The sequence below is a fragment of the Triturus cristatus genome, chromosome 8, assembly GCF_964204655.1.
Source record: "Triturus cristatus chromosome 8, aTriCri1.1, whole genome shotgun sequence".
Taxonomy (NCBI): Eukaryota; Metazoa; Chordata; class Amphibia; order Caudata; family Salamandridae; genus Triturus; species Triturus cristatus.
In genome coordinates, this window is record NC_140591.1 from 1,674,486,990 (window position 1) to 1,674,512,386 (window position 25,397).

A 25,397-nucleotide genomic window follows, 5' to 3' on the forward strand; every position below is an offset into this window, starting at 1 on the left:
CACGAGTGACGTGGCCCCGTCAATAAAAGAGCCCGAGTGCACGTGCTCGTGGCCAGTTACTACACCACAGATCCTGGTGTCCGTCTCCCTCATTAGCATAATGTGGGCCTGAGGCCCGACTTTACAGAGGTCTCCGTGCTCGGTTTGCTCTGAACAGCCGGGAAGCCTAAGGGACATAATTATCATTGGGGATAAAAAACTGCTCGCAGCCTAGCTACAAGGGCACCCAGGAAACTCTACGCTACCCGAACAACAACAATTACAAGAAGCATTTGCAATGCAATAGGTCTCGCATTGATGCGAGTTTGAGCTATTGGCCTTGTAAATGACAATGGCTTTTAGTTTTGTTTTTGTATTTATGTTTTAATAACGAAAACAAAAATAAAAGGCATTGTTATTTGAGTGAGTTGGAGGGGTGTCCAAGGGGCGTGAGGCTGTGGCAAAGAGGTGGGGGCGGGCGGGTGGCAGGGTTGGTGGGAGGTCTAATGGCAGGGGCTTTCGCAGTCACTTAACACCTCTCTCTAAAAACCTATACAATTGTAGAAATATACAGCGCGAAACGTCCTTTTAAATTGGACAACGTACCTTTGTGCAACGTCTGAAAAATTAAAGTATGCTAATGTGAGCAGATAAAGGCAACTGTCCGATTAAAATACTTGGATGTAATACAGTTGCATCCCTCACAATTCCTTTTTCAGGAAACAGGCGAGAAAGAAAAGAGCGGAAGTGAAAGCAGAGCGAGGCCAACAAAGGGAGGGGCAGGGCTCCTTAATGGAGCAGGGAGGGAAATGGGGGGGCTCTTCTTAGTGCTTAGTGAGGTGTGTCAACAGCACTGTGTGTGTGGGAATGCAGTGTGTGTTCTACAGAACTGAATCCAGGCACAGGGTTTGCATATCATCCGCGCCTGTGATTAGCAACAAAAGAAAATAAGGCGCTCTTTGCTTCCATCAGTCTGAGTCAACTAAGTGCGTAGAGGACTCGTGCGATTCGCTTTTAGGATCAAGAAGCAGTTCCAAGGTGCTCTTAGAAACTCAAATAGCTGAAGACGGGCTAAAGCTATTCAATGATGAAAATGACTGTCTAAGTCACTCCAATTGATACATTCTAATCAAACTCGCATTACCCTAGCTTGCAAGATAATGACAGAAATTCAAAGTATTCTTTACTCGCAAGAAAAGTAAACTGAAATGGCATAAAAATGTGCAACCTCCATTTCAATGGAGCTGCGAGCAACTGTGCCGTGATGGCATGTGTTTGCATTTATTCACTTATTATGCACAACTTATACCATACAAGTACTCGGCGCAAGAAGGCAAGAGTAAGGGGAATAGGAAGAGAGCGCACAGCAAATTCAGAGGGGCCATCAAAGTGATAAAGGCAAAAGAAGACAGAACTATGATAAAAAAGCAAATGCTGCAATTGAGTCCCAGTTACAGGAAACAGTGTGTTAAGAGGCCGAGACACTAGCAGCTCCTGGATATTCGAAAGACTTATGCAGAGCAGGGGCTCTTTGTCACTGAGAACTACTACACCACCACATTCGCTGAGTTCAGGTCTTAGAGAAAATGAGGAAACTAAGAAAACAATTTTCGAAAAGCCCAGGAGAAATAGAAGCAGACATTAAACACATTCAGGAAGATCCGTGCTATCGACCAGCTCTGTTAAAGTGAGTTGAGCCGGATTGGAACACCAGTAGCCTACTGCTCGGCTTCAGAGAGAGATCTCTGATGCTTAGAATGAAAATCTGCGCACTCATAAAGTACCTTGATGATGCTGTGGCGGGGGCGGGGAAGCGGACCCTTTGAAGTATGATGCCGAGGCTGTGGCTACACGGGCACGCGCCAGTGGGCTGAAGCGCTTCCCCAAACGGATTGCATGGCGGCACGATGCACGTGATTGTGCGTGTGCTCGCCATGCAATCCACTTTTGGGAGCACTTTGAAATGCCCCTCTTACTAGAGTCTCGCATAGCGATTGCGTAAACGCAATAGCTAGGCAAGACCTAAAAAGCATGGCTATATGCTCAAATCAAGCCTCAAGCCCCCACGAATCCAGCTTCAGACCTAGCGGTAGCACTAACACCGCCTCTGGCTTCAGACAGGGGGTCGGCGTGCCCGGCACTTCTCCCAAAAGCAATCAGCCCACAGGGCTTCTCACAGGAGGACCGCTTTCATGAAGATCCTGATCACAAAAGGAACATGCAGATTCCACTGCCAGAGCTCGGCATTGAGGCTAGCGCTGCCACGACCAAAGGCGAGATCAATGCTATAGGAGGAACAGGGAGTGGGTTGCTGGAAGAACACGTTTCGGGCATCAATCTCAGCCCCACAACGATCAGGATGAACAGCACAAATAGCATTCCTGCATCGACACCTCGGCCAACAAACACACACTCACCAACCATTGCATCACTGACTGCGCAAGTCTGGCCGCCACTTCACCCAGGCAGGCTACTCAAAGGGACACCGACCAGATTCAGCAAGAGGGGAAGGCGACCCTCTCCTAGTGCCCACACAAGAATGGGAGGACATGCTCGCCACCTAATCGCCAGACCAGGTACGGAGGGAGCATCCGCCCAAGGAGTTCCAAGCCTTAACCAACCACCTAGGGACCTGGCCAAAAATGAGCCCATGGTGGGCGAGAACCCCAATGAACAAGCCGGCAGCACCTGGGCCTGTCTCCTAAACACTATACAACTGGCCGTCGAAGCACTCTCATACCAGTCTGAAAAGATAGACATTCAGCTTACACTACTGAACACCTTGTTACTCTTTACGGCAGGCATCGATGAGAAACTTGGGGACCTAAATGGCCTAATCAAGAGAACTCAATACAACGCCCAACTTAGCAGCAGTTGCAGCCACATAGCTGACAAACTCTCCACCCTTCCCCCAATGCTGAATAGCATGCTAAAGGATATGACGAATGCAGCCTCTGGATCCACAAGCCAGCGCCTGGACAATCTCCATACCACTCGGGCATGGTCAATGGTCAACAAGCAAACCTGACAAATAGCTAGTCACTTCATCGCAACCCACAGGAGGGTCCTGACATTACAGCAGCACCTGGAAATGAAGGAGCATGGAGTGAACTGACCACAGATCCTCTAAAGGAGCTCAAGCCCAGAAGCTCAACTCCAAACAACGTCGCCATCAGAAAAGGAAAGGGCGCAATCGGAAAATCACCCCAAACCTAACAGCCTACTTTCCCATCTTTTAAGGTCAATGCACAAAACTGGACACCAAGCCAGGCGAATTAAGCACACAAGACAACCATGACCTCCCAACAGCTCTAACAAACTACCAGAACAAGGAAGCATCTTACCCACGCTGAACACAGACTGGCTACACTTGGAAAACAGGCAAGAAAAGGGACAGGAGAACACAGCCAAGCCTCCACTCAAAAATCCCAGTCAGGGCAGGTGCCAACAGTCTCCACAAAGCCAGGTTCCTACTGGAGGACCCCCCACAACGCTCATAACCCCTGAACACCCTCGACAGCCAAACGTAACGGATTAATGTTTGGGGGAGCGAGGGTCAACAGCTACAATGGGAAAAGTAACAAGCATGAACTTAAGTAATGGGCGTAGAGGAGACCGCACCGATAACAAAACTAGGGGGACCTGGGATACTCTGCTTAATGAGGGAAATCAGGTCTCACTGACCAATGACTGCTCCAGCTGGCAGAACGGAGTCAGGAGGTACAGAACAGCGTGCAAGCCACAAAGCAGGCATGCCCAGGGCCAACAACAACCAATACAAAGGCATGGACGGTAACCTCAAGAGCAACGACCAAGGGAGCGCAAACCATGCCAAAGGAAACAATCAGCCTCACCCGCCAACCTGAAATAACTATCTCAGTTATTGACCAGCCGCGGGCATTACAACAGCCAAGAACCACCCAGCAGGAGACACAGGCCACACTTTTCCACCCCTTGTACATTTCCAAAGTCAACCAGGATACTCTGAATAGAGACAACATCATAAAGCTATAGCAGGCAATTCCAACCCTTGCTGGCCTGTGTTCAACTGACCTACCCTCTATAGAGTTCATCCACACCGCAAACCCTTGAAGGACAGAGGTGACTAAGGCCACATGGAAATCAACAAAAATCGCAGAGAAAATTCTAGCAGAACAGGGTATCTTTCAAGCCTGGGGCATTGACATCATTCCATACCAAAAACCTGGGTACCCCGTACCCCTTTTAACCTGCAACCCATGTCCTGCACCAACAATACCACACGGAGCACAAATTCTGTGCTCAGAGGGGCACTGGGAAGATCTCCACAACAGAGGGGCAATGGGTTGGCGGACCTACCAGATAGAGCTTGGACAGCACCTGCTCCTCTGAGCAAATCTTCATATACTGGGCCAATTACCAGGACAGTAACCACCTGCGCAGAGGTGTATTGACGCTTCACACAGAACGAAGGAGGTAGAAGAGCTAAGGATACTCCACTCCGCCTATGCTCGTGGAACATTAACAGTCTATCCACAAAAATTGAGGATCCAGACTTCTTGCGATACGTCAAGGCTTTAAATATAATCATGCTGCAGGAAGCTTGTCTCACCGATCGCACCACATCCAGGGTTTCATCTGCTTCGCCACATCGGCCACAAAGGGAGGCAAATTTGGACACCTCTCTGGGGGGCCGGCAACTTATGTATCCACGACAAGCTTAACATCGGTAGCGCTCGTGGGCTCTAATTCAGCAGCTATTATAGTAGTCAAGCTCACCATCTCCCTCCAGGGCGAAGAAACAGAGGTGGTTTTAATCAACACATACATTCACCCAAAACATAAAGCGAAAGACTCAAAAAGGTTGACCGACCAAGTAACAAAGTACGCAACCGAACTGGAAATCTCAAAGTTTATCCGGTCTGGGGACCTAAACCAATATCTCGGTGGTACATCAGGGGGCGAGGAGGTTCCGATACAATCTGCAATTTATAACATTCCAACTCAATACGAACCAACATACGGAAGCAAGAGTCGCAAGAAAAGCCGCCTCCTGGAAGATTAAGAACACCTAAACTTCGGAGCTCTCAATAGCAGATTCCCCGATGACTCACCTCCTGTTCAATCATACGGCTCCCCTACAACAAGCTCCGTTTTAGATTATACGTCTGCAAGCCTCTCAATGTTTCCACACATATCATGGGATTCAGAATGGGGGACAAGGGGGAGAGCGACTATCGTCCACAAGAATGGCTGCTAATAGCCACTGCACCTAGCTCTATCCAGCGAGATCTAACTCTGGGGCCCACTTACACCTCAAACTTAAGGAGAATGAAATGTGCAGCAACTAACGCAGAACCCCTGGCAGAAGCTGCAATTGAGCTCTTTGAATCACAAGCGACAAGCTTAAAAGAACAAATATCCCAATGGGAACAGTTTACAGCTACATTACTAGAACGCTAGGTTGCGCCCTCAAACAAAAAAGATCACTCCTAGACCTCAAGCCGGAGCAACAAGATCCCGAAAGCACAAAGAGACCGCCTCAAGCTCCTCACAAAAAATCAATAAACAGTACCTTAAGCATGCTGAGAAGACACCCAGGGGCCTCAAGCATGCGTCACTTCTGAGGAATCAAAGGACTTCACTCAAAAAACTGAAATGGGAAATTAACCAAGAGCAAGAAAATGCAACTTGGCCAAAACTTCTTCATGACGTAAATCATAATGATAACGCCCGCTTCTGTAAAAAGGTGAACAACATAATCCTCCCTCATCATGAGGGAATTTCATCACACATATCAGAAGAAATCTGGGTTGAATTCCTAACTAAGCACTTTAACAACCAAATGGGAGGTGTCGGCATACAAGACATTAACAGATGGCCAGTAGAAGAGCTTTTGGGAGCATGCCACGATGAGACGTCCGTGGCGAACATGCCAGATACAGACGTCATACCAGCCTGTGAGGCCGGCAACTCATCGGCACTCCTGATAAAAAAGCAGATCGCAAAAGGGAGAAAAGAAGGGGCTCCAGGACCGAATGTCAGTCCACCTGCACTGTTCGAAGCCAAGGCGGGTGACTGGGCAGTAATCCTGCAACCTCTTTCCCTGGAAGTTAGGCTATGAAGCAGACTACCAGAATCATGTAAGGGCTTGACAATCGTCCCGATACACAAAAAAGGCGGCAAGGCCATGCCGAGCAACTACTGGCTGGTAGCACTGATCGACAATGAAGCAAAATACTTTGCGGGTACTGTCTTAGAGGATCTCACAAGCTGGGCATAGGTAAATGAGATAATACCGCTAAATCAGACAGGCTTTTGTGAAACAACTGTCACAACAACAAACATTCTCGCAATCTCCCTACTCATCGACGCAGCAAAAACAGCCAACCTCCCATTACATTTATGCTTCATTAACTTTAGGGCTGCATTTGATAACGTTGAGAGGGGCAGACTGTGGGGGAAGCTGGCGTGCTGGGGAATCCCACAGGCCATCTTAAACATCTTGTCACTTCTTCATACAGACACCTGGGTTCAAGTGAAACTGGGCGGCGGAACTCACCTTTCATCAAAAGTCCCTACAACCAAAGGATTGAAGCAGGGTTGCGTTCTTGCACCCACCCTGTTCAACCTATTCATGGCTGATCTTACACAGGCCCTCGCCACCTGTAACTCACACACTCCTAGGTTAGGAGGCAAAAATTGACCAATCTTTTGTATGCAGATGATGTAGTGCTGCTCAGCCATACCTACATCAGTCTCCAACACCTACTAACGAAAATGCAGAACTGTGCCACAGAGAATAACTTAAAAATGTATCTCAGTAAGACACGGACAATGATGATAAACAAGAAAAGAAATCAGCAGTGGAGGTGGCATTTGGGAGGTACACAGCTTGAACCGTCGCCCGAATACAAGTACCTAGGAGTTATCATTGATAAAGAAGGGACCTTTGCTCGTCAAAAAGAAGACAAAGAAGGAGAGGGTTGGTAATAGCAATATCAATCAAAAATCTAACAAACAAACTGACAGGGCTGACATGGAGCCCGCTCCTGAAGGTATCTCAAGCCAAATTACTTCCTAGGACAATCTATGGCAGTGAAGCAATGCGGGGTAGATATGTCAACTTACTGGATAGCACGCTGGTCAAAGCATACAGACCTATGTTTTGCCATCCGCACTACACCTCTCCAGTTCAAATAAGGCTGGAGTTCGGTACTACAACAATCCCTGGCCAGGCAGGGATCTTACATCATTTGCTGGCACAAGATCAGGACTGCCACCACAAACACCTTAAATCAACTGCTGTGGCAAGAACTCCAGCACAGGGAAACTTCCCACGCAAGAAGTTACCTACAGATATCTCTGGAAACTACCAGGCTCACCGAACTCTGGAACACACAACCTCATCATCTAACTTTGGAAATGTGTAAAACAACTCTCACTGGTGGAGGACAAGGCAACATTCTCAGCCAGATCTCACCCCTGGATGACCCTAAATTCTTATTAAACTCTTGCACCGCAAAAATACTTCAATCAGGGCTATCCCAAATCAATAAAAATAAAATTTCTAAGGTATAGATTGGGCATTCTTCCATGCACTCAGCACCTTCCACCTTGGCTGAGGGGAACAACACAAAGCACTTGCTACGGAATAAGGAGACATTCTGCTCTTAACCTGCACAGGCAAGGAACTGCAGCAAGAACGTCACAGCCGTTACAGGCCCCCTTCAAGCAGGAAGGTATTCGCACCAGGAGGCAAGCGGTGCTTTGACCTGGGGGCCACGCAACTGAATTGCAGAATGGTAAAATCTCTTATGCTGGCCGAACAAAAAATGTCTAAAATATCAACCCAAACTCAGGACAGAGCACCTAATGTATACATTGTTAGCAAGTACCAACACATTAGTTCTCACTACCAAATAGTATGCACTATACGGCACCTTATAACGCGTATTTCTGGCTCCAGTAATGCATTAAGTGATGGCACTGCACTTTACTCTGTGAATCATGGGATTCTTGTTAACAGACACACCGACATTTTTAACCACTGTACAGCATTTTTAGCATGTATTTTATTGTTTTTTTTGGGGTACAATATCAGTTCTATTGCTTATTTCAAAATGTTGCAATGGCTTTTAGTACCTATGCAAATAAAAATAAACTTGAAACTCATTGGCATAGTTCTGCAAGTATTTTCCCTGAGCCCAACCTCTCTCAGCTCATACATGATCCCTCCAGCCAGCATCATCCGCTGTAATAACTTCAACATTCTCTTCCAGGTTCTTTCCTTCGTCTACAAAACACAACTCATTCTCTCCCTCCCAGACAAGATACCCAGTATTGAGATTAAGTTCAGTGCCTGAATGACTGAAATCACTCACTGGATGAAGACCAACTGTCTGACGATGAACACCGACAAGACCAAAATCACGATCTTTGGGAAGAGCACTTCACCGTGGGACTCCACATGGTGGCCAAAAGAAGTAGGACCACCCAAGCAAAGAGCCTCGGGATCGTCATCAACAGCAAACTCAACATGACTGTCCAATCAACGCCGTCACCATCTCATGCCTTTATACCCTGAAGATGCTGAGAAAGGTTAGCAAACGGCGCCCAATCAGCACCTGGAAAACCGTCAAGCACTCCATTGTCACAAGCAAGCTGGAATTTGGGAACAACCTGTATGCCGGGTTAAACAACAAGCTCACCCAAAGACTGCGCACCCTTTAGAACTCAGTGGCCAGAATTCCTCTCAATCCCTCACTCTGTACTCACGTCACACCACACCTGAAGGAGCTCCACTGGCTCTCTATACAAAAACAATCACAATTCAAACACCGCACTCATAATATCAAGGCAGAGCATAACACTGGCTCAGCACACCTCGACAATCACATCTCCTTTCAAAAACCTTCCAGACACCTCCTCTCATCCGGACTTCTACTGACACACATTGTACGTATCTGGAAAACCAGACTTCACCTACATTGCTGCTAAAGTGTGGAGCAACCTGCTGTTACAGATAAGAGCCTCTTCCTCACCTCTGGTTTTCTATGGAAAGCTGTACGCCTGGCTCTTTTAGTGATCCCACTAGGCCCTAGGTTTGGCAGACGCAACCTGTCTAGCGCCAGGATAACCTCCAGGGTGATAGTGTGCTCTACAAACCGGCGTAGCATAACATATCATAACATTATTTGAGAGTGCGACCTAACATGCCGTGGTCACTCTATTGTCATATGGTTTCTGTTTCTCAGGGTTGCCTGCCTTCACTTGCCCACCATGGACAATGGCCACACGGTCCTGGATTGCAGTCATCAAGCCTACATCTACTGTAGAGTTCCATTGTTTGTATACAAATCTGTATCAAGACTGTTCACCAGAGGCATGTTGGCGTCTCCACAGTGCCAGTGTTATTATGGCTAGCCTATTAGCTGGCAAAGGCAAGGTCTGAAGCAAATGTGGTGGCCAGTGTGAGGCAGGTATTTAGAACTTTCATGGATCAAATATGGTTCTTCAATTGGTAGAATTCACACTTACATTCAGTGCAGTTTCCTACATTTGTAAGAGCACGTGGAAATGGAAAGCAGTTTCTTACCATAATAATCTGTAAATATGAGGAATGAGCCGGGAACTCTCTTTGCAAAGCCACCCATGGGGACATCTATTACTTATTTGTGTTTGTATTAACAAAGCATGGACCTAGCTATGATGCGTGCCAGTTGGGGGTCATCATTCAGTCCAGACCCCTCTGCAAGGCACGCCCTCTCCCTCCCACCCCTCCCAGCACCCCTATCCACACAGGCAGGACCAGCAGCGGGACGCACAGGTGACACCGGGACCCCTTGGGTGGTGTTGTTGGTGGTGTTTATTGTAGCTTCCGGTGGGTCCTGTGTCCCTGTGTTGTGGGTGTTAAGTGGCCTTGGTCTGTCCGTGTTGGGGGGGGTGCCCTGTCGGTTTCCAGATGCTGGAGGCGTGGGTACAGGGGGTGCAGATGTTAATGCTGCTGGTGCTGCATGATGACACACCGGAGGGGCCAGGTTGGTCGTCGTCATCCGAAGAGAACAGAGACAGAGTCAAACCAGAGAGCTCAGTGTCCCCCAGAGTCTGGGCCGGGTAATCCTCTTCATTTGGTGCTGGGTCCCCAGCACCAACTGTGTTTGGAAGAGACACACGATGTGAGTTATGTTTCTATATGCATCGATGGTTCACAAACATGACATTTTCTACTGTAGGAACAGATGCCTGCCTGTACACTGCTTTTTCCCAGCTTGTCACGGACAGAGTTTGATATTGTTGTTGCCCATGTCCCAGCATGGCCTTGTGCTCCCCACAACAGAGCCCACTGTCAGACATCCTGTCAGTCCCTTCCCACTCCCTGTGGGGCGAGTGTGGATTGTCTGTGACTGCGACTCCCATCATACTCTTGGCTACACCCCCCTTCCCAGCATGCCCATACTTCCTCCCTCTTGACTCTGCTTCCCTGTGAGGGGGTGTGACAGCAATGGCAAGATGGCTAACTGTGAAGTCCTGGGGGCTCATTTATGAGCCCCTGCGTCACTTTTGCGCCACCGATGCGTCACATTTTGTGACGCACCAGTGGCGTAAAACATGCGCCATGTTGCGCCATATTTACGAAGTAACGCATCTAGGTAGATGCGTCACTTTGTAAACCCTACATTATACCTGCGCCAGGTATAATGTATGCAGGGTGGGCGTACCCCCGCAAGAAAGGGTCGTAGAAGTGGCTCAGCAAAATCTATGAGATTTCGCTGCGCCACTTCTCGGATGCCAATGCGTCAAAACCTTATGCCTGCCTCATGGCAGGCGTAAGGGTGACGCAGGCCCTTTCACGTGGGGCTTGCCCCATGTGAAAGGAACATTGCTGGAGTTGCGTCAGGCTTCCGACACAACTCCAGCAATGCGCCACTTTTTGCGCCGACAGATACATCAGTTATACTGACGTATCTGTTCTTCCTTGCGACATGATGCGTCATATTATAAATATGACGCATCATTGGTGTCGTAAGGAGGGCGCACTGAGAAGTGACGCATCGCTGCTTTCACGCAGGCCCCTGGTGTTTGTTATAGCCCAGTTCCCAGCAGGGCCTTGTGCTCCCCACAACAGAGCCCAGTGTCAGACATCTTGTAAGTCCCTTCCCACTCCCTGTGAGGCGAGCATGGTTCAGTGTATGCTTGCTGGGCCATGTGGGTGGGTGTAGATTGTCTGTGACTCCCATCATACTCTTGGCTACACCTCCCTTCCCAGCATGCCCATACTTCCTCCCTCTTGACTCTGCTCCCTGTGAGGGGGTGTGACAGCAACGGCAAGATGGCTGACTGTGAAGTCCTGGTGTTTGTTGTAGCCCAGTTCCCAGCAGGGCCTTGTGCTCCTCACAACAGAGCCCAGTGTCAAACATCTTGTCAGTCCCTTCCCACTCCCTGTGAGGCGAGCATGGTTCAGTGTATGCTTGCTGGGCCATGTGGGTGGGTGTAGATTGTCTGTGACTGCGACTCCCATCATGCTGTTGGCTACACCCCCCTTCCCAGCATGCCCATACTTCCTCCCTCTTGACTCTGCCTCCCTGTGAGGGGGTGTGACAGCAATGGCAAGATGGCTGACTGTGAAGTCCTGGTGTTTGTTGTAGCCCATTTCCCAGCAGGGCCTTGTTCTCCCCACAACAGAGCCCAGTGTCAGATATCTTGTCAGTCCCTTCCCACTCCCTGTGCGGCGAACGTGGTTCAGTGTATGCTTGCTGGGCCATGTGGGTGGGTGTCGATTGTCTTTGACTGCGACTCCCATCATACTCTTGGCTACACCCCCCTTCCCAGCATGCCAATACTTCCTCCCTCTTGACTTTGCTTCCCAGTGAGGGGGTGTGACAGCAATAGCAAGATGGCTGACTGTGAAATTCTGGTGTTTGTTTGACTACAAGTCCAAAGAGAGCCCCTGTGTTTCACACAGCAGCACCCAGTACGGTGTATCTTTTGCTGATATTTCACTGAGGTGTGGGTCAATGCATTCTACCCGGTGAGTTGTGTGGAGTTTGTGTTGAGGGGTGTGTGTGTCTCCACATGCTGGTAAGTATGGTCAGAGCTGTCAGTCCTCCTTCCCACCCGGCCAGACATCCCACCATGAAACGTGCTTCCATTGTAGGGCGTGCAAGTTGTCTTTCAGGATGTCAGTCAGTGGTGTCCTGCTTCTGATTTGCACACATGCCCTAGCAAGGCCTTGTGCTCCCCACAGCAGGACCCAGCGTCAGCGATCTTGTCAGTCATTTTCAACTCACTGTGATGTGGGCATGTTTCAGTGAGGTCTTGATGGGCCAATTTTGAGGGGGAGCATTATCTGTGACTACAAACCCCATCATGCTTTTGGATACACTCACTTGACTTGCATCCCCACAATTCCTTCCTGTCAGTCAGCTGCACTGTGAGGTAGTGTGTTTGTGGTGGCAAACTGCCTGGCAGTGTCGATTTAGCGCTGCCTTGCTTTATTTGTTTGTCAGTTGGTGCATGTCATGACACAGTTCCAAGTCACTATGGGATGGCAGGTATTGTGTTTGTCTGACTGGCATACACATCTTGGGTTGATTATCTAATGGTTACTGTAGCTTTGCTTGCGGTGCATGGTTTCACTGTCCCCTTGCCACACAATCTTGGGTATGTTGCTTGTGTACTCAACAGGCTCTGGTATGTCTGTTAGCCCATGGATGCTCTCTGGTGGTAGGATGTCCCGCACCTTCTCCTCTCAGGTCCTGAAGTAGACTGGTTTGGCAGGAGGGCCACCGCCGGTGCACTGACTCAGGGCGTAATCTTTTTCGGTGAGTTTCTTGACACTCCTGCGCACGTCATACCACCTGTTCTGGATATCGTCCCCTGTGCGCCTTTCTGGTGCTTGAGCGTTCACCTTGTCTACAATCCTCGCCCACATCTTTGTTTTCTGTGACATGGGGGTCCTTTGGACCAATGTACCAAACAAATGTGGCTCTACTCTGATGATCTCGTCTACCAGCACTTCTAAATCACTATCTGTGAACTTTGGATTCTTCTTTGGGGGCATGGTGATGGGTGGTGGTGGTGAGGGATGTGTGTGTGAGGGTGCAAGTGACGGTGGGTTGGTTTTGCTGGCTGTATGTGTGTGTGATGTTGGATGAGGTGCTGATGGTGTGTGAGTTGTGTAATGGGTGAGTTATAAGTGTGTTTGTGGTTGCTGTGTAATGGTGTTTGCTGCTGGCTGTGTCTCCTATTTGCAAGGGATGATGGCAGTGATTGTAGTCCTTTATATATTTGGAGTTGTGGGTGTGTCTCTGGCCCAGGTTTTTTCTATTTGGTATTTATTGGCTTTGTCATTGATTGTTTGGTCCTTTTTTTGTCTTTTTTCCTTTGGCTTTTGTAGGCATGAAGGAGACGTTCTTCTGACCGAGACGGACGCTGATATTGTCTCGTGTAGGCTTATCCGGGTGGTTCACGCTGCCTATCTTCTGTGTTTCCTTCGCGTCGGTCACGTAGGTCTCTATTGCTTGTGGGCCCGGTTTTCTGTGCGTGTTGGTCGTGCGGCTTGGTCTCCGTGCGAGTCGGTCTGGGTTTCCACGCATTGCATAGTACTGCGCGGATCAGACATCGCGGGTCGGTCGGGTTCATTCCGGATTCGTGTCGGTCAGTGAAAATCGCATCGGTTTTCCGGCCGGATCACTATTTTCCCTACGGCTCGGTCGTACGGCAGGTATTCCGTACGTGTCGGTTGTAATTCACACGCATTGCATAGTACTGCACGGGTCGTACGGCGCTGGTCCGTGTCGGTCAGTATCCGGTCCGGGTCCATGTCGGTCAGTTCGTTTTGCGGCCGGAATCAGAATTGGCCCCTAAGAGGGAGGTCCTGGTCAAAACTTTACCTCCACACTTAGAAACTTTTCTGGAGGATTTTCTCTCGTCGTCGAGTCTCCTCTTGAGGCCCCGGTTCGAGTCAATGACGGTGGTGTGGCTCAGTGCGAGGCTTCAGTGAAATACTGGAAGCCAGAGATCTGGAGCTTTCAGTAGGAGAAACCTGAAACCCAGGCAAAGGCGCAGTTCGACGTTGACGGCCTGACTTTCGTCAACGGGCCGGTCACCTTATGGAGCTTCCTCCAAAAGTTGCTCCAAACGTCTCCAAACCTCTGGAACGTCTTCCTGAACTTCTTCTTGAGGGTTCAAAGTTTTCAAAACATATATCAAGGGTCTAGAAGAAGCTTTGAGATGGTCCCTGGAAGTTTGGGACTACATTTCCCACAGTGCACCTGGCCAACTCCTTAAAAGTCCACTGGACACATTCCAGGCAGGGCAATTCTCTGGGGAGATGGTGCAGGTAAGTTCTATTAACCTGTTGCTATCAGAGAGTCCACTCCTTAATTCTTTTTTGAAGCAAGGCAAAGTCTTCAAGGGCTGTAGTTCCCAGTGTGCAGCAGGAGCAGTCCTTCAGAGTGCAATCCTTTGGGGTACAGACCAGGGATACAGCAGGGCAGTCCTTCTTTTTGGGGGGGAAGTCTTATATATCGCAAACTCGACCCGAACATATCAGAGCGCTTTACATGAGCACCAGTTGCATTACAGATGGATACATTCATTTTGTTTGGCAAGGAGAGATTTGACCAGAATCACAGGATGTTGAGTGTCCCTGCCGAGACTCAAACCTGCTTCCCTAGCTTCAAAGTTGACCGTTCTAGCCGTTGGGCCACATCCTCTCCCTAAATCTTCTCCTTGTAGTTTCAGGCAGCAGATATGAGTTGCTATGAATCTCTGATATATTTATTCAATGATATGGGCGGCAAGAAGGAGGGCACCCCTATCCAATGAGGTGCAGGATGCCACCCAAAAGCAGGACAGATTCCTCAACAGTGTGCCATATTATTGTCCTACAAAGCACTTTAAAATTCAAGATGGAGAATTCCTCTCCTGGAGAGTAAGACCTGGACAAAGCAACCTACTGGTGTAGCTCATTTCTATTAACACTCCCCCTCCAGACCTTCTGTAAATGTAATGGGTTATAGGAAGAGGGAGTAGGCCTGGCTGGCATTACTTACTGTCCTGCTCTCTTTGAAGCCTAGCTTGATTTACCCAGCCCCCGTCCTGGCCTGTTCTCTGCAGATGCAAAACTCCCTCCATCAGATAACCTCTGCTCTATACAGGCCACTTATCACCTAATTAAAACATCCTCGCTAAGCCTGATACGGCTGTCCAATCAGGATAGACTGATAGAAGGCTGAATTTTGTCTCACGGAAAATAAAGTTTTATCACTTCTCTTCTGTATTAGTTATAATACATTTAACAGGTTCTAGTTGTTGGATTTATCATTACCAATATTTTAGGTCCATGGATGACATTTTGAGCTCCTTCCTAGCAATATTTCTACTTAAATAACATGTTACAATGTTAACCTATGGAGCTAATTATCTACAATGGGGAAACACAAAATTGGCAGTTTTTCCTTTGCAAGGGCTTATAAAACATCTTTTATTATGTTCCTACTCATAGTTACAAGGCACCCTACCCCTGGGACACCTAGAGGAGACCTTAGAGGTGACTGGCTAATTTGTAAAAATAAGGTAGGTTACCACTTGGGATGTCCCTTTAATCCCAAATTCAAATTTGCATGTCATTTGCTTTTTAAAACAGTCTGCACGGCAGGGCGGGCTTTTATTATGACAGCAGGCAACACATCAGTGCACACTCTAGTGCAAGAAATCTACTGGGCCTCTCAACCTCCCTGCCCTATTATATACTAGAGACATAAAGGTAGTTGGAATCCTCATTGCCTCATTATATACTAAGTACTTACAGGAGTCCGTCATTGGCAATTGTAATTATACCTAATTACAATATACCTTTGTAAACAGAGCGCTGGACCTGGGCCTGGTTAGCAGAGCCCAGGGCACAACCAGAGTCAGTTACCACCAGTATTAGTCAAACAATGGGGGTGAACAGGGAAAAAAAGGATGACTTTCTCTCAGCTTGCGCTAAATTGAGTTGCCTACCGGAAAGAGGTGAAATGACGAGATATATCGTTATCGCTCCTTGTTATTTCCTCTTTCTATGCGTTTTACGTTCATCATCACAACTAGAAAGAGGAAATTGCCTCTTAGAATTTTTTGCACGGCAAGGGCAAGCTAAGGTTTGCCCTTGCCGTGCTCTTCCACATCTCAGAGAAGGGCTCTTGGTGTCAATCTGAGCCACTGGCCCAAAGCATTGAAAAATGTACAGAAACATGAAGGATTTAGGTTAGGGACTGCATGCTAGACTGAGCCATGCAGGGGACTTTCACATCCCAACAGTTGCAGGGTGACTCAGCACAAATATTGTGTAGGTTTGTCATTGCATGCATTAGCACATTAAAGCCAGACCTGTTGCCTTAGTTATTGTGTGCTTCTTGTTGTGGCTCCAGGACTGCTGACCTGTAGAAATAAGGCTATGTCAAGTGACACGGATGCGTTGACTTGACAAGTGAGACATCAGAGCATGTAGAAGGGAGGTGGTGCAGGCCTAATGCTCCAAGGACGGGGAGGCGATCAGAGGGGTCACACGAAGGAACAGACACTTGGAGGGCAGGAAAGAGCTCTGTTGGGGATGTGCTGTGGGGTCTGAGTGTGTCTTTGAGGGGCTTCTAAATGGGAAGAGAGAGGGAGGCAAGTCGATGTTGAGATGGCTAGCATGCAGATTTATTGGATCTAATGGCAAAATAGGGAGAGAGAGCAGGAGGGTGTATTGCAGTTCATGAGAGTGAGTAAAATGATGTAATTGCAGTTTTTCAGAGAGAATAGAAGGAAGGAATGTTAGTTTAAAGATGAGAGTAGGAATATTTAATGGCAGTACGAGGTGTTAGGGTCTTCTAGTTGCAGTCTCCAGGCCCAAAGGAAGGAAGGGGAGCCGACAGGAGTGCTAGGCCATGCTGCACATCACTACGCACTTCACACAATGACCATACCATACTGAATTATCTCAGCGGAAGCCCTGTGCGACTTCACTGCCATTTTATTATACTCTAGGCCATGCCCGGCCAAAAGGCCCATGCATGCCTCATCACCCTGCCCTTAAGGGCAAGGAAGTGTATGGCATCCCTCTCCAGGTCAGTGGGCAGGTATGACCACAGAAAGAGCTATAACAGGGATGACAGTGGGTACAAGGGATGCTCCTCGCCCCTGTGTGCCTTTAATGCACGAAGGGGCATATTCTCAAGGATTTATCCCCGAGTTATTGGCACTTTATCGCAGCCAAAGTGGCGATAAATGTATCGCCTCATTCAAAAGCTGGTGCTAACAGCTCATATCACCAGTTTACCTGCGATAGCAGCCACAAAAAACATCACCACAGATGACCCCGGCAACTAACGCTAATGAGATGCAGAGTAGGCGTTCCCTTGCAAAAAGCAGCAAACACGCCACTTTGCAACATTCTCAACGACCAGCAAGATCTGCGATAAGAACACAAAACAGGCGATAAGGCGTGTTAGCAGTAGGAAATTGACACCTGCTTCAACCTGGTGTAAAGTCGGACCACAGCCTGCACCAGAAAAGGGAGCCAAGATCAGTGCCACACCTGAAGGGCAACAGATCCATGGAGCCATTGATCATGCAGCTGGGAGCCCCAACAGGGCCACAACACCCACCGCCACCACCCCCAGGACCCCCCCCCCGGTACGCCCCTAGGGCAAAGACATGTCACATCAACTTCACAAAATCATGTACAAAAAAATTCCCCTGAATTCGCACAATCACAACAGGTAACATGCATGTGTCATCACAAAAATGAGCATCACACATTTACCTTCGAATTACCAAACAAATCATTTTATTAAAAAAAACTAAAAACAACAATTTTGAAGACTCATAGCGTGTCTTCTCGGGACAATATGTAGGTCACAGCCTGCAAGACAAAAATCCAGATAAGAAGGTGTGTCATGCGCTCATCAAAGGACAGAGAGAGAGCAAAAGAGAGAGAGATACAGAGAAAGAAAGAGAGGGAGAGAGAAAGAAGGAAAGAGAGGGAGAGAGAAAGAAGGAAAGAGAGGGAGAGAGGGAGAGAGAGAGAAAGACAGAAAGAGAGAGAAAGACGGAAAGAGAGGGCGAGAGAGACACACAGTGAAAAGAAGAGAGGGATGGGGAGAGAGAGTGCCGACACTGCGCACCCAGGCCTCACTGCTCACCTGCTGGCAGCGGTGTGTCTCCAACCACATGCCGGGAACCACTGCAGTTCACCAGGTTCCTCATCTGAAACAGATCCCTCATCTGAAACAGAGTCCAGATACATGAATGGCAGAGTACATACAATTGCACATGCCATCATCGCCTGTCTGCCCCTGCGCACCCAGGCAGCTGCACACCAGCCCCTCCCACCGCCCAGCGGTGCATGCCCGCCCCTGCGCACGCAGGCAGCTGCACCCCAGCCCCTCCCGCCGCCCAGCGGTGCATGCCCGCCTTTGCTTACCCAGGCCTCACTGCTCACCTTCCGCCACCGGCGTGTCTCCAAGAGGGCCCACCACGTGCCAGTGCAAGCCCCAAGCCCGGGGCCCGCAAACATGGCACCCTCCACATCATGCAGCCCCGCTCCGCGGACCACCAGGTCCCACACTTGATTCTGGGTCTTGATTTTGCTATGGCAGAGGACATATTAGTGCACACGTCATCATCACAGGCTGCAACCCCTTTAGGTGCCACTAACTCTGTGACCCGCGAGGCAACGCCACGTGACGGTAGGCCCGCACTGCCTGCTGGCTCAGGTCTACACTGCCGTCCAGCAGAGCTCACTACGATCATCACCAGTCCAGACCGCCAGGACAGGGCATCATCGCAGGCTGCACCCCCGCCTAGCACTTAAGGTGCCTCTACCTTACTGCACCAAAAGTCATCGTCCCACAGCGGTGTGCCTGTGCCAGCCACAGTATATCCGGTGCCACCAAGTCAGTGCCCCACAAGTCATGGACCCTCTATGAGTATCGTAGTACGGACGCCATCATGTCACCTCTGGCCCTGGGGAATGTGATGTTGCAGGGCCCTAGGCCCTCATGCATAAATAAGAAGCACATGGACACACCCAGATAGAGAGTGGAAATGGCGTCGAGCATGTGCGCCCGGCCCTTTTAATTGGCAGTGTCACATGTCCAGTGATGCGTGTGCTGGATGGGTGTGGTGTGGGTGTAAACCAGCCGTGATGGAGTGGCTGTGGCATGCTGACAACTAGACCTGTGATCAGCAGTTCACTACAGGGATGACCTGGAACATGTAGCATTGTCATCCCCCCCTGTGAGCGTAAGCGGAGTGGGCTGGCCTGGCATGTGCAGGTCCAGCGTAGGGGTGTGAACAATGACCCCGGTGCTCTGAGCGTGGTTCCGTTCTGGGCTGGACAAGGAAGTAACTAATGCGTGTGTTCCTGTTGTTGTGTCGGCGCCACCCGGACCGCATTCGGCAATGTGTCACCCTGTGACCCAAGTCCAACGACATGAGCAACATGGACGTAAGGGGGAATCACTGATCCTACATTCATACATACTTCCACACTTGAAAGATCATAGACATGACACATCTGTGTGATTCTGAATGTTTAATGCACATTCAGTGGAGTGTTGCAGCTGGAGCAGTGCAGAGCCACGCAAACCACACTTTACAATGTTGGCCCGTGGAGGGCCAGCCAGAGTCCTTTGAGGAATGACAACTCCAAAGGAAGAGGAAGAGTTCAGTCCGCAGTCTGATTGCTGTGTCATTGGCGTGCAAACAGAATATGGCAGTCCATTTCGAGGTCCAAGGTGAGTGTCGCAGAGTGTATCGGGGGACAATGGAAAGTGATGATGCAGAGGGCAGAACTAAGCAGAAACCAGCCATATGGCAGGGATGAATGCTACTGCGTCCTTCGTACCATGAAGGCAGATTCATCTGCATCTTCGTCCACTGCTGTTTCATGTCCCTAAGTGTGGGTGGTGGCGTTCTGTCTCCAGGACTGTGTGGCAGTGATACCTCAGGGGCCGGAGGTGGGATGTCTGCCGCACTGTGTGACACTTCAGGACGCGGAGATGTGGATGTATTGGTAGCAGCAGAATTCATCAGGGCCAGGCCTTGAGCCGCAATGCCATGAGGATGGTCTTGAGGTCATTGAGGAACCCAGCTACCTCTCGCTGGTGTGCAGCCGTGGCAGCCACTCTTTCTGCCTGCGTCCGCTCCATGGTCTCCATTAACCTCCACATGTGTCCCAACTCCTGTGTGACATCACTAGAGCCACTCTGACTGGACAGTTGTTCTAGTCTCTGAGCCAGGCCTCCAGCAATTTCATCCATGGTCCGTTGGAGAGCATGGAGCGGACTGTGGGTGGCCATTAGGGACCGTGAGTGATCCCTGATGGGACTTAGACACCCACGTATGGCATCTAGTTTGGGTGCCATTCGGTCGAACCCCACCCGCACATGCTCAGCCAGATTCTCTTGGCACCCCAACACACAGCGTTGGAAGGCCTGGATTCAGTACCTGGATCACTCAATCGCTTGACGCCATCCTGCCCAAAACCCACTCTCTTAGACACATCAAGAGAGTCAACCCCTCACCCTGGTATACCCCGGAACTCAATCTGCTACGTAAGGCGTGCAAAAGACATGAGCGTAACTGGAGGAAGGAAAAAACCGAGGAACGGAAAGAGGCATTCCGCGCCGCGGTAAAATCCTATAAAAAAGAGCTCCGTAGCATCAAAGCTAGTTTCTACGAGGACAGAATTAAAAACGCGGCCTGTTCGGCACATGAAACCTACTCAGTTCTAAAAGAACTACTCCACGCCCCTGACCCCCCACTCAAACCCCTCGACCCCAAAGCAGCGGAAACCAAATGCCAAAAATTAGCCACTTTCTTCGATGAGAAGATTCAAAACATTCTCCTAACCATTCCCCCCCCCGAACAGGACCCCACACAGTCGGATCCTACCATCATTACCGCCAACCCTCCACTGCCACCAGCCCTCCAACCCTCCCTGGACACCTTCGGGCCCGTAACAACGGAAGAAGTAGGAGCTATGCTGGCCGCAATTAAAAGTGGTTCTCCCCTTGATCCTGCCCCCCTCCGCTTCCTAAAAAAAGTGTCAAATACCATCATCCCCCCCCTCACGGCCCTGATCAATTCCTCCTTCTCAGAGGGCATTGTCCCCCCCAGCTGGAAAGCGGCAGCAGTCAAAGGTCTGCTGAAAAAACCCTCTTTAGACCCGCAGGACTTCGCCAACTACAGGCCCATATCCCTTCTCTCTGGAAACAGCAAGATCGCTGAGAAGCTGGTAAATAAACAACTATCGCTTTACCTAGAAAGCAACAACCTCTTAGCGGCCTCCCAGACAGGGTTTCGTCCAGGTCAGGGCACCGACATCGCCCTCCTGACAGCAGTGGAGAAGGCCAGAAGCATTCTGGATACGGGAGGATCAGTGGCAGTGATCCTCCTAGACCTCAGTGCGGCCTTCGACACTGTAGACCATCCCACCCTAATCCACCGACTGGGAGAGATCGGACTAAAGGGTCTGGCCCTGAAATGGCTAGAATCCTTTTTGACTGGACGCTCCTTCCAGGTGCGGGAAAACGACAGCTGCTCATCCATCATCCCCCTCCGGTGTGGAGTGCCACAGGGCTCATCCTTGAGCCCTACAATTTTCAACGTGTACATGGCCCCACTGGAGAAGAGGGTCAGCTCGTACGGCGTGTCAGTCATCAACTACGCCGACGACACTCAGCTGGTAGTTACCCTTTCCCACCCTCACCACGCCCCATCCGACCTCCACAGCTGCCTTTCTGAAGTCCACCGATGGATGAATCTCTCCTCATTAAAATTGAACGGGTCCAAGACTGAGATCCTCCTGATGGGCCACAATGGGCCCTCCCTACCACCTCACCTTTGGCCCAGGTGCCTTGGGGATCCTCCCGCACCTAAGGAAGAAGTCAAGAGCCTGGGTGTGTGGATTGAGAAGGACATGAGTTTCAGAACCCAGGCAAAGAGAACTGCAGGAACATGCTTTGGACTACTTAGAGCCTGCAGGAAGATCTTTCCCCTGCTCCCAGAGACCGCAAGGAGGCTCCTCATCCAGGGTCTAATCCTGGCAAGATTAGACTACTGTAACGCTACATACTTGGGAGCTCCTGAAACCACCTTGAATTCACTGCAGAAAGTCCAAAATGCCGCAGCCCGCCTACTTACGGGCACATCTGGAAGATCCTCCGCCAGGCCAGCCCTCAACTCTCTCCACTGGCTCCCAGTCAGAGAAAGGGTCTTGTTCAAAGCCCTCTGTCTGGCCCACAAAACACTCAACAACAACGGTCCCCCTCTTCTGAGAGAACTTTTAATTCCATACAAAGCAGAGAGGGATCTCCGGTCCAATTCTGAAAATCTCATTGTAGTCCCTAGAGTGAGAAAAGCTAAGACCGGTGGCCGTCGCTTCTCGGTTCACACGGCGAAGAGATGGAACCAGCTACCCCGAAAACTTAGGACTGAACCGAACTATCTCCAGTTCAGAAAGACCTTAAAGACCTTCCTTTTCCCGCAAATATAATCCCATTAGTTGGCCAAAACCCCTGGAGAACCAGATCAGCGCTGGGATGCTCTTCGGAGTTACTACGCGCTTTACAAAACCATTAAATAAATAAATAAATAAAATAAGGCCATGTGTTCTTCGTGGGGGTCCTGGGAGGCAGCCGTGGTGCTGGCCTGGGTGGTGGATGCTGCGTGCTGTGTGGTCTGTGCAGGGGGTGGGGTCTCCTCGTAGCAGCTAGGCTGCTCTGCTCCTGGAGGTGGGCTGCGGCAGTTCTCCACAAGCTGTTGGAGGGCATTGGAGTCGAAGGTGTGGTGGTCCTCTTCGTCATCAGAGAAGAGAGGTTCGGGCTGCTCTGCAGGAGGTGTTGAACTTCCCTCTGCATTGTGAAGGGGTGAATCACTTAAACATTGTGTTCACATGTATGTTGTCGCATTGTACATGTTTACATACAGACTGCATGACTGTGTACATTGTGGCTGTTTGGGAGGAGCTGCGGGACAGTGGACATTTTGACAATATCATGGATCTGTGTTTGTACTCGTACATTATCTACTCACATTTGCCTGCATTGCCAAATTTGATTGGCCAGTTTCTACACACATGTGGCACCAGTTGTGTCCTATGTTCTGTTGTGGACACGTTGCGGTTTGTTCCACATCGTTGTCAATGTTGATGTGCTCTGCATGTTATGTGTGTGTGCTGCATTTTGGGGGAGTTGCCCCTGCAGCTCTGATTTTGCTGCCCCTTCTCCCTTACATGCGGTGTGCCTTTGACTTCTGTGCTTGTGCAGTGCTGAGATTTTGCATACATGGGTACATTGGCCTCTTGTTGGAAGTTGGAGGTCTGGGGCATGGTTTGTCTGCAGATATGCATGTGTGCCATTGTGCCCATCTCCCCCCATCCCCCCAATCCCTGGTCATTACTCACCCTGGTGCTGTTGTTTCCGGTCATGTTGAGCAGTGTCCAGTCCCCCGACTCCTGCCACCGTCTCCTCACTGATGACTGTGGACACCATTTCCCCCATATCGTCCAGCTCCTCTTGTGGCGCAGGACTCCCACCTCCAGTCTGCATTGCTGCCTTTTGGTTGATTGCAAGTTTGTTCTTTGTTTTCCGCTTCTCATCATTCCAGCGTCTCTTGACCTCTTCCATTGTCCTCTTCTGCACTCCGACTGCATTCACCTTGTGCACGATGGACTGCCATATTCCATTTTTTGTTGCCAATGACACAGTGGAGGTGACGAACAGTAGTTGATGATGTTCTACCACCTCCGTTATCAGGATCCTGTTTTCCTGCGTACTGAACCGCGTTTTCCTCTTCTTCTTCTCCATGCCCTTCCCTGACCCCGAGGTCCCAGGCTGGCCCTCCGGGGGGCTTGTGGGGTTTTGGTTGTCCTCTGTACGTGCTCCGGCAACATCCATTGTGCTTCGCTGTTGTTTGTCATTTGTTTGTATGTTTTTTTTCTCCTTTTATGGTGATTTTTCCCGCCTGACGTGTGTGTATTGCAGGCCTGTCGCCGGTTTTTGCAGATTTTTGTATCGCGCTTGGCCTCATTGCAGCTTTTTTTGCATTCGTGTTTCGCATTTTTACTTCATCGCGTTGACTTTATCACGGACATTTAATGCGTTATCGTGGGCCTATCGCATGGTACCGCCGTGTAGAGAATACAACGTTAACATGGCATCATTTTCCCGCGATGGACTTCGATGTGAAGAGTTGTGTTAAGCTAATTTTGCAGTAATTATCATACGTTCTTTAGAATATCCCCCGAAGTTGTGAAAACTGGAGTTTGGCTGAGGGTTGGAGCTAATAGTGTTGGCTGGCTAGCCTGCCACTCACATTCTTCCCACTGTACTCCTGCGCCAGAAGCAGTCCATTCACTCTTTTTGAAGCCGGGTTGCTACAGGTTCTGTACTGGGCGAGTTGAGCAAATTGCCTACTTCTGCCCAGTCGTCCCCATTCTCTTCACCTACCAACACATTTCCTGTGGGCACCGGCTTAAACCATTAAGCATTTTGGGTGACTACCTCCTGATCTCTTGCGGGAGTCATTACAGTGCATTTCTACTCCATGACTCACCAATGACCCCTTTCGAAGGGGGTTCTGAACTTCCTTGCAGGACGCCGGTCCCGTAGAATCACTGTATCCCCCATCTGCAGCATGGGATGTGTGGTCTCTCTGGCCAGGGTTGCATGCTCATTGTTTGCTTTCCTCTTGGCTTGCACAGCAGCGGTGTCCGAAGGTTCAGGCTTCCACCCTGGCCCAGTTGAGATACTGTCTCACACTGGTCTCCAGAACAGCAAGGCCATAGGTGAACAGGACATTGGGCTATGAGGGGTGTTTTGGTAGCTTCTCAGAAACTGATGCGGGCACTGCTTCAACTCCTCGTGCTGAAGCATCCGAATGCTTAGAGTCTTGTTCAGAGTTTGCATGGATCACTCTGCCTCTCCATTTGCTTGAGCCATTGGGGCATTATACTCCTGTGGGAGATCCCCAGGGACAAGAGGTACTCCTGAAGCTCTTGACCTTGAAACAGGGGACCATTGTCAGTCTTAATCAAACGTGGTAGCCCAAATGAGGGAAAAACCTTTAGCAATGTTGACCAGAGAGTGGAGAAAGCGGTGGAGAGGGTCACCTCTACCACAGGCATCTTTGAGTAGCTGTCACTGATCACCACCATGTGATGCCCATCGGGGAAGCTGCCAAAGTCCAGTCTCAGCATGCTCCATGGCTCAGTGCTGGCTTCCTTTGTCAGGATCGTGGCTGGGGCTGGCGGGGTGCCAGTAATTTAGCACAGGTGACACATTTTGATTTTCTCTACCACAATCAAACCTATCCCCCGGTATCATTCTTTCTCAAATAGCCTGGTTTTTGTCTTGGCTGCCTCTTGGTGGCCTTCATAGACCAAATCCACCATCTGTTCC